Source organism: Pituophis catenifer, unplaced genomic scaffold (assembly GCF_029215685.1).
Source record: "Pituophis catenifer annectens isolate HBS135680 unplaced genomic scaffold, rPitCat1.0.hap2 SCAF_2, whole genome shotgun sequence".
In the NCBI taxonomy this organism is placed as follows: Eukaryota; Metazoa; Chordata; class Lepidosauria; order Squamata; family Colubridae; genus Pituophis; species Pituophis catenifer.
Genome location: NW_027256882.1, coordinates 267427247 through 267436619, shown reverse-complemented (window position 1 = coordinate 267436619; position 9373 = coordinate 267427247).

Below are 9373 nucleotides of genomic sequence, written 5' to 3'. Positions count from 1 at the left end.
ATTTGGAGTCAGGTTAGGATGTCGTACTCAATAAATAGTTTTTTCTTCAAAGATTTTGTTTGAAATGCATTTTATTCGAGACAACCTCGAAACTTGATAGCTACCTTGTTTGTATGCTGCCCAGAGTCAGTCTGGAGTTCGGCAATATCTAAAACTAATAAATTTTCTCTCTCACCCAGCTGTTCCAGTTCCACTCACCCTTAATGCACTTTCCCTGTCTCCAGGCCTTTAAACTCCAGGCTCCTTGACATGCCTCCACCACTGATTCTTTGCTGAGTAGCCTGGTCCAAAATTCAACCTTTGTTCTTGTGCACTCCAATCATTTTTAAATCATCAAATCATCAGTAATTTTCCACAAACCTCTACTGTCTCTGTATGCCCAGGAATAATACAAATCAGGTTTCTGCTCTCTAACTCCTTGATCCAAGTGAAGTTAATGCAGTTTGGAAAGTGTCCAAATCAACACCAACATTCACCACTTTATTATGTGGGTCATCAAGGCAAGCCCTCCAAAGATCTCATCTTCAATGGGACATTCTTTTGCAATCTTAATAAGGTGTTGGGACAACAGTGATGGACCAAATCTTGCATGACAGTCGTTCAAAAGCATTGGCCACACTCTACTGATCACTATGTCTTTATCACCTCAAGATACTTAACTGCCAGAGCCCTCTAGCTGAACACCTGTGTCCAGACAACTTTAATATTTAACATCTTACATTTAGCATATAAATGTAGTTATGCACTTATGCCAGACAGATATCAGATTAATATAAACATAGTGGAAATCTTTATTTCCATGAATTGTGACCAATCCTAACTTCTTCTAGAAGATTTCTCTACTACTCGTTGATAAATAAAAATTTAAAGCTAGTAGTACTCTCTAGGACCCTATTTAATGTAATGGCTAAGGCACTAGGCTAGAAACTGGAGACTCTTGAGTTCTAGACCTGGCTTAGATATGAAGCCAGCTGGATGACCTTGGATCATTCTCTTTCTCTCACGCCTAGGAATGGCAATTGGCAAATCATGTTTGAGAAATCTTTCTTGAGAAAGAAAATTGCAGGACTTTGTCCAGGTAATGCTAGGAGTCAACACTGACTTGAAAGCACACACACAAACAACCCACACTCTCTGTACAGATTACTATCACAGTAGCAGTGGTGAAATCTAAAATTTGTTACTACCAGTTCTGTGGGCGTGGCTTGGTGGGGAGGGTAATGTGACTGGGTGGGCGTGACCAATTTTTTTTTTTTACTTTTAAAACCATTTTTTCTACAACCTCAGAAAAAAGCAGAGGCTTTTTTCCTTTTAAATGCCTCTGATCAGGCAACTCAGCTTGGATCGGCAGAGACATTTAAAAGAAAAAAAGGTTTTTTTTCTTTTAAATGCCTCTGACGATCCAAGCTAAGTTGCCTGATCAGCAGAGGCTTTTTTCCTTTTAAAAGCCTTTGACGATCCCAGCTGAGCCGCACGATCATCAGCTTTTTTTTTTTACTTTTAAAAGCATTTTTTCAGCCAAAGAGATTGTAGAAAAAATGCTTTTAAAAGTTAAAAAAAAAGCCTCTGATGATTATGCAGCTCAGCTGGGCAGGGGGCGGGCAGGGATTTTTGCTACCAGTTCTCCGAACCACCCGCCTCCATCGCTACCAGATCGGGTGATCCGGTCCGAACCGGGAGCATTTCACCCCTGCACAGTAGTGATATGTACAGTAGTGCTCTCTGTAGGGCAATCTTATCATCAATTTACAGAAGCATCCAGTAGGCTAGGTTTCAGACATAAATTCAGGGCAAAATCTTTAGACTGCCTAGTCAACATCTTGGTGTTTATCTACTTTATTTTCAGAAAGTATGTTAGTGAGTATATTAGAATATTAATGATGGCACATAAAATAATTCATATATTAAACAATTTTCCAAAAATGGGGAGCAAATGATTCTTTACATAATAGCATTACTTTCTGCAAGCAGTATGCTATTATTATTAGAATATATACAACACTTCAGAATGTGTAAAGTATTTTGTTCAACTCAGAAACTTGTTGTTCAAGTCAGAAAGTTTTGCTTTGCTTAAGAATCATGTGGAATTTTAAGAGGAATTAAATAAGCAGTTCTCCTTGTTTAGGTTGCACCATACCCTCAAAGAGTTCAGGGTGTGTAGGCAGTGGACAGTACTTTAATGCTCAAAAACAGCACCATGATCTTTCAAGGAACAACCATTTACATAGGCAAATGATTATAAACAAGATGCACAGAGATTTGTTTATCAGATGAATGGGTCTTCTATTGGATTCTTACTAGAAACTTATTTTCATAAGCTGTAATACTCTGCTTGAGTTGTCAAACTCAAGGCCTGGGGGCCGGATTAGGCCCATGGGGTGCTTAGATCTGGCCCACGGGGTTGCCCTGGAAACAGTGAAGGATCGGCCTGCGGTGCCTTTGCCAGTGAAAATGGGCCTCCAAGCTCTATAACACTTTTCCAATTAAAACAAAGCTCCATTTTCGCTGGCAGAGAATTGCAGGAGGGCATCGTAGCTGAAAATGGAGCTCGAGAGCCCGTTTTCGCTGACAGAGTGCTCAGGCCACCCCAGGCACCTCCAACACAAGTGACATCGAGCTGGCAACGCCCCCTGGCCATGCTCCCTTCAAGGTCAAACACAACCCTGATGTGGCCCTCAATGAAATTGAGTTTGACACCCCTGAGTTATGGGGTTGTTGTTATGGGGTTGTTGCTCCCACATCTAAAACATAAGATTGTATACATAGCTGCAAGGTTGCAATAACGCAGTGTTATGCATGCATTAAAGCACAATTTTGGAGTAACTAAAAAAAAATATAATCAGAAATCGTTTTTTTTCTTTGTTAGAAAAGAATTTTCCAGAAAGTTACAGTAAGGTTTTAATTTCTCCTCACCTGCACCTCCCCAATTTAATTCTCTTAACAATTTGAGATAATTTAGTTGAACAAGGAATAAAAATGGATCTCAACAGGTTCTATGGAACTTTTCGTTATGTTGAAATAGAAAAACCCAACATTTAAACTATTCTTCACAAGAAACTAATCCAGGTATTAGTATAAATTCTGTATTGTCTCCAAATCTCCAAATTATAGGCTTACTTCAAAAATTCCATAGAAATGCTGAGATAGGAGTACAATTTGCTGGTGCTTCCCTTCCTTATCTTTTTCCTAAACAAGTAAAAGTATATATATTCAGTTAAGTATATATTTCTGTGTCATAAAGGACACAGAAAATGAAACCCTTTGCAGAAAATATACTTTCGTATAATAACTAAAGAGACAAAGAAATGCAAGATATTAATATAGTCTCATGCGCCTTCTGTGGAAAACACAAAATAGCTCACAAGCAGGGTGGATAAAAATCAATGATTTTTTTAAAAAAATCAAAAAAATCAGATTGTTTTGATTTAAATTGGATTTTTTTGATTTTTATCGAATTTATTTTAATAAAAAACTTTTGGGGTAAAAATCTATCGTAAGATAGTTTTCTATTTAAGATACACAAATAATTTAGTTTATTCAGCATGAAATGGAGCTTAGTTATGTAGCATGAGGCTGTATATTCTGCAACACTGGGACTATCGGTGAGTCAACAGTGGGTCAAAGGAGTAGCAGAGATGACAGTTGCTCTTTAAAAATTATGATTTAAATCGAGTTGATTTAAATCAAGCCTTTTTACTAGTGATTTAAATCATGATTTAAATTGTGATTTAAATCAATTCAATTTAAATCAAATCCACCCTGCTCACAAGATAGGTAAAATCTAACACTGCTATGGAAAAATTCATCTTTTAAATTGTTTCCTATGTTTCTTTCTATCTAACAAAACCCCACTAGCAAGTTCCAGAATGGAACATTCCTTTAAAAAATACTTCAGATGTTTAACACTAAATCCAGGAGAATAAGACGGCATAAGATGTGGTGTTTCTCTTTATCCTTGATCATTGTGTAAGCAAATGTAAGAAATTTATTGAGCAATTGCATTCTGGAGTTAAACACCTGAACTGAGTTTATATGGCTGGCTAGGAAGGGATAAGCATAATACCCAAGTTTCACATTCTTACCTAGACATTTGATTCTTTTTTAGGATGTGTTGCTACTGATTTGCTGATGATCTTATTGTATAGGTTTCACCTTACATTTTTGTATTTCCATGCTAAGGTGTTTTAAGTTTGAAACATTTCAAGTTTTGAAACGTTCTGTTTGAAATTCAAAACAGCTATTTCAGTGTTACTGGAAATATAATCATTCTAGAAGGATTCTTAACTTAAAGCGTATTTGGAGTTGTTGGAATAGCATCAGCCCATATCCATTAGAGCTGGAACAATTCCTTATGAAGTTGGAACAATTGTTTAAGCTCAAACGGTTTCATCCTTTCGCCTTAATTTTGTCAGGTGCCTTGTTATGTACACAGACACACGATCACACTTAATTAAGACCAGGAGTTAACAACAAGAATTCATGTTTTCTATAGAATTATATTTGCTTTTTACAAAGAACAGTACAGGTAGTCCTCCAATTATGACCACAACTGAGCCCAAAATTTCTGTTGCTAAGTGAGACATTTGTTAAGTGAGTTTTATCTCAATTTATGACCTTTGTTGCCACATTTGTTAGCTGAATCACTGCAGCTGTTAAGTTAGTATCATGGCTGTTAAGTAAATCTGGTTTCCACATTGACTTTGCATGTTAGAAAGTCACAAAAGGTGATCATATGAACCTGGGACACTGCAACCATCATAAATATGAGTCAAACCTCAATCATCTGAATTTTGACCATGTGCCCATGGGGATGCTGCAATGGTTGTAAGTATGAAAAACGGTCATAAATCACTTTTTTTCAGTGCCATTGTAACTTCAAACAGTCACTAAATGGACTGTTTAAGTTGTGGACTACCTGTATCTATAGCAAGAATAACTCCACAAATGGGGTGATACCATTATACAATTCTGCATATATGTGGGTTCCAATGACTGACACAAGTACCAAACTCATAATATCTTAATACATATTTCATCCCATCTTTGCTGTGTGGATAAAAACAAAAGGGGGAGGGGGGAGGGAGGGAGAAAGAGGGGGAGGGAGGGGGAGAGAGGGAGGAGGGAGGGGGAGAGAGATGGTTTAGGGACATCCAGGTTGGGAAAAAACTGGATAAAATACAGCAGCCTAATTTCCTAAATATTCCATTCCTATTTTACAGTTGATTAAATTTGGCAGTAATGTGTGGAGAATGCAGCCTCAAACTCCTTTGAAGGAAGCTGTATTTTCTTGGCAGTACAATTCAGTTGAAGACAAGCATAATTAGACAATATAAACAGTGGCTCGATAAATAAAAGTAGGAATATCTTACAGGGTGTAAATAATTCTTACCTGAATTATTAAATTTAAGGTATGTAGGTTTCCATGAATTTTTAAAATATGCTTTTTAAATCCAGTGCAGAGGACATGTATGTACTATGCTCATATCTGAAAACATTTCCTAATTTTCTAAGTAAAAGTCCCACTCTCTCATCCCAACTCCCACAAAGCTTCTTTAGTGGCATTCAATATCTGTCTCATTACCTGGTTTGAGTCACACAGCTAATGGTGAAAATAAGTAATGGCATTTTAAAAAGTAATGACTCAAATAAAACAGGCAATAACCTAGCAACCTTCAAACGTGGAAGTAATAGACAAGTTTCCAAGGGGAAAGAGCAAGCAAATATTTAAACTATCAACAAAAGAAAAGAAGTCAGCCTGCTATTGTTTTTTTAAACAGGCCCTCTAAAGATTCGTCGTAACTCAGAATCTTGCTACACACTCTAGGGAGAAAGGGCAAGGACTGGCAATTTTATAAAAATAAATAAATACCTTTATATGGACTGAGGTATGACTAGCCAACTAATTTATAATTTGTATCTGAGTTTCATGATGATACCAGGAACAAGAACTTCTCTGTCTCCAATGGTTGTCTAGATTTTTGCAAAACATGGGTAGTGTCCCCACAGAACATTGCCACTATTGATGAAACAACAAGCAGGTAGACTTTAGGCAGGGTCCAATGGTATTGGAGGAAGCATGTTTTATGTACAGGTAGTCCTTGATTTACGGCCACAATTGATTCCAAAATTTATTGCTAAGTGAGTTTTGCTGATATTTTATGACCTTTCTTGCCACAATTGTTAAGTGACTCGAGGCAGTTGTTATTATTATTATTAGCAGGGTTCAGTGGTGGGTTTAAATTTTTTTACTACCGGTTCTGTGGGTGTGGCTTGGTGGGCGTGGCATGGCTTGGCTTGGTGGGCGTGGCTTGGTGGGCATGACAGGGGAAGAATACTGTAAAATTTCCATTCCCACCCCATTCCAGGGGAAGCATACTGTAAAATCTCCATTCCCACCCCTCTCCAAGGGAAGGATACTGTAAAATCTCCATTCCCTCCCCACTCTAGGGGAAGGTTACTGCAAAATTCCCATTTCCTCCTGATCAGCTGGGACTTGGGAGGAAAAGAATAGATGGGGGCGGGGCCAGTCAGAATTTTTACTACCGGTTCTCCGAACTACTCAAAATTTCCGCTACCGGTTCTCCAGAACTGGTCAGAACCTGCTGAAACCCACCTCTGGCAAGGTTATTAAGTGAATCTGGCTCCCACATTGACTTTGCTTGTCAGAAAGTCCCAAATGGCAATCACATGACCCTGGAAAACAGCAACCATCATAAATATGAATCGGTTGAGAAGCGTCTGAATTTTGATCCCATGACCATGGGGATGCTGCAATGGTCATAAGTGTGAAAAATGGTCATCAGTCACTTTTTTCAGTGTTGTTATAACTTTGAATGATCACTAAACGAACTAGTCGAGGACGGCCTGTACTTGGGTCAACTCTTTAGATTTTTATAAAATTAACACTTTAATGGACCGAATAGCTCAGAGTCAGGAAGTTCAGCATTTTAAGGATCTTATGTAGGTGCCCATCTGGATCACTGAATAAAATCTATCCTGGCCTAAGTAGGTCACAATTGGCATCAAACCTGAATGTATTCCCATCTTATCAGTGAAGCCAATTATACTTCAAGAGGGGAAATCACCAAATTTTATTCATTTGTTCCTGTGGAGAGAGTGGAGAGCGAGAATTCATTGGTTCCTTAACTAGATGTGGGGCTTCAATTCATTGGGTCTTCCTAACTATCTTTTCCCTTGTCTGTACCGTACATAGATGGTATTCTGAATCATCATAATTTGAATCTTTTTAATACTGATACAGGGAATACTAAGCAAGAATAATCAAATGCTTTCCTAGCCATCTTGCATTAAGAGATCCTTGGCTGGAAGACCAATAAGAACACAGTAGATTAGGTCAGCTTCCCCCAAGTGAGGATTTAGAGGATTTCAACAAAATGAATTTCCCAGTGTCCTTCAAACTCCTTTTTCCCATCAAATAATTTTCATCCAACAACTTTCATTTTCTTTCCCAAGTTCCTCCCTCCCTTGCATCTTAAACAGAGAGAAGAGGAACACGGCTCCCAAGTGAGACCAGAGATTTATGTCAAGTACAAGTTCATTCCTTTTTCATCACCAAGCTAAATCATCTTGTCAAAGATATTAAATTCTGACAAACTTAGGTGTCAGAATTTTTTGAATCAGCAAAAAATATGAATCAGTGATTCTGTTTCTCACAATTTCAAGGGTTATGTTAAAATGTTAAATAGACCTAATTCATTAAAATAATTCTTAATCCCTCTGAAACTGACCAAAAAAGGAAATTGTATGCAACCCAATTGTAATCTTTGAAAAAAGACAATATCATCCTAGGAGTAGCCACAAAAAGGACTGATGAGAGATGGCTTGTAATTCAAGTGGTATAGCAGTTTTGCTCATGACTGCAATTACATCTAAATTCCGTGCTATCACTCTTCGTATCTTGCAAGTACTGCTTCTTTAAGAATGCCCAGTTTAAGAAACAAACTGAAACTAAAAGCATAAAATCAACCATAAAACCAGTAAAATGTTAAACCATCTGTTTATTTAAAATGTTAATTAAAAATGTTAGTAAACTTAATTAAGACATATTTTATACCAATAAAGAGGTACTACCACCAAATGCCCAATTTCATTAGTAAGCGCACAACTTCCTTGTGGTTGTGTGCTTACTAATGAAGTCTAAACAAAGTATGAAGGTGGATTGATATTCTGGTTTGTAAAAGAAGCAACCATCCAGGGTAAAATGTTTAATAAACTATTCAGTGTTCCTATTTAATAGGAAGGAATAACGCAAGTATGTATAAGTTATATGCAGCAAACAGAAGTTCAATTACGTTAACCTAATTTGTAATAAACCTGGATTTTTAGTTTACTTTTCAGTGCAAATTCAAGTGTCCATGAGTTCAAGTATGATATTCATTGCACAGGATATGTGTTTGGGAATACCTAACTAACTACTTACTACACCACTGCATCCAAACAAAATAGCTTCCAAACACTTGTATACACATGCATCTAGGGAAATACAGCAGTACCAAATGCATACCCCAAATAATTCATAAACTAACAAAATTGATCAGGATTAAGTTATCAGAACGGCTAATATATATCCTGAGGAATCTTCATATTTTTCAAAACAGTCTGTCCAGAATACAAACCTTGGCTGCAATTTGCTCTTTCTTTGTACACATGAAATATAGGGAACTGTTTAGGTACTCAAATCAGCATATGCAAAGAGCATATGCAAAGAGCCTATTTAAACAGAAATGGTTTTCTTCTACTACCAAGTGGTTGTGCAACATCTTATCTCTTTCTCTGCTTGCTGAAAAGTTCAGTTTCTGATAAAGACTAACTCGCCCTACCAAGTATAGTAGAACTTCTAGTTTCTATTTGTCAATCATCAAGCAATAGAATGGGGAATAAGCTATTGTCTCCAAAAATTTGTTTTACCCGTACAGGTAATTCACAGAATAACATTTACAGCAATTTGAGAAACTTGGATTTCTAACCCAGTTTCAACGTACACCTTTATGAACAAAATACGCAGTTAGAATGGAGGCCTATCACTTCTCACATTGTTACAATCTCACACTTTTTAAAAAACAGTAAATAGTAAAGTAAGATTGTGTTATATGAGTATAAATCTAGATGCATATTTATATTCTATTTACAATCTTCTGAAACCCAGGTACACAATGATCACAAGAGACTTCCAGGATGCTGAGCTTTATGACAGTTCAAAGAGCTATGAAGAATCAGAAATCAACTTTTAAAAAGGAATCAAAGACACATGATTATTAAAAATGATTCTTTTGTTAACCTATGCTGAACTGATTGGGTAGGTAAATAATATATTTCCTAGATTGCCGAGGATTACTTACTTAAAGTTACTATT